The sequence below is a fragment of the Propithecus coquereli genome, unplaced genomic scaffold, assembly GCF_000956105.1.
Source record: "Propithecus coquereli isolate 6110/MARCELLA unplaced genomic scaffold, Pcoq_1.0 Scaffold108, whole genome shotgun sequence".
Taxonomy (NCBI): domain Eukaryota; kingdom Metazoa; phylum Chordata; class Mammalia; order Primates; family Indriidae; genus Propithecus; species Propithecus coquereli.
This window is the reverse complement of record NW_012134747.1, coordinates 4421231-4422749: the sequence shown is the minus strand read 5'-3', so window position 1 is coordinate 4422749 and position 1519 is coordinate 4421231.

Sequence of the window (1519 nt, the reverse complement as noted above, 5' to 3'; positions counted from 1 at the left end):
TTTTATTTTATAAAAAAAAAGAATCTACATTGGCAATGGTAATAAATTTGGTGTCTTGGCTCTTTTGAACTAGGTTTTACGATTTTCAAGTCACTGATGATAGATTATCCATTTTGACAGCATAAAATATCATCAAATAACAACCTATGCTATTTCTTAGCCCCTAAACACTAGTATCAATGATTCACAGAATACAAAGACTAGAAAGTGACACTAGTGTCACCAGTAAGTGAATTTCTCAGGTGGCCTTGAAGCTGGGCCTCTTTGGAGTCAAGTTCCCCAGGTTCCTCTGCCCAGAGCAGTAAACCAAACTCAGGATTCACCTGTGACTCCAGGAATGAGCAAAAAAGGTGTTAGTTGCTACTTACAGCACAGCAAAAAAGAGAGAAAAGCAAGAACATATAAGGTTCTTGGCTAAGGAAGTAGTAAAGAAAGGTTAGAGAAGACCTGGTTCACAAATACTCTACATTTGCCTACTATAAATTCTGTATGTCTGTGCCATTGGACATACATAAATCAAGTATGTCATAACATCAGAAATGAGAAGTCAGTGCAACTAAATAAGCACATTCTTATTTATGAAATTCATTCAAAAATTCCTAGAAGCTTAATAATAATAGCATTATACTTATTTTACTTAAAGGCAACTCTTCACCATCTAAAAATATATTCACAATACTAATTTTAAAAATATATTTTCGTGATCATTTTTGAGGTAAATGGACTACATGTACATTTTATGCTTTATGTAGCAACTTTTATTCTTTAGTAATATAATTTGCATCAATAAGTTTTATAATGCCTCATTATATTATAGATATTGAATTAAATCTACTATCAGCCATTAACATGGGGTATAAAAATGATAAAACTGTCATCCACCATTCTAATTAATGGCGCATCTTTATTTGTCAGCACTACCAAATGTTTACGATAATAGTATCTGGACTACCTACCCCACAGGATTATTGTGAGAAATAAATGATAAGCTGTTGACATTTTTAAAAGGTATTTGTACCCAGACTGTAAAATACTATAGAATTTTCTTGGTATTTATGTCTTTGTGAGTATTCTTCCCCTTGCCCAGAATGCTCTTCTCATGGCTGGCTTATCCTTCTGGTCTCAGCTTAAATGTCTTCTTTCTTGGAGAGGCCTTCCTAATTCACCTAGGTATCCCTGTTACTCTTTTTCTCAGTACCCTAGATTTCCTGCTCAGTACTTATCCTAATCTGTTTTTATTCTGTTTCCTCCACTAGAATGAAACATCCATGAAAAATAGGGGCACATCTGTCTTTTTCACTGAATTGCTGGCATCTAGCATAATGCTTGGAACAAATAGAGTACTTGGCAATTATCATCTTAATGATGAATAAATAAATGTTGTCCAAACATTTAGCAGAAACCACTCTTCTAGGGTATTATGGGCACAATGCCAAATGCCTAAGCTTGTAGGTTTTTATAAGGATTTACAATTAAGATTTTGATAGTTTCCCTTTATGGAAACATCCATAAACCCCTC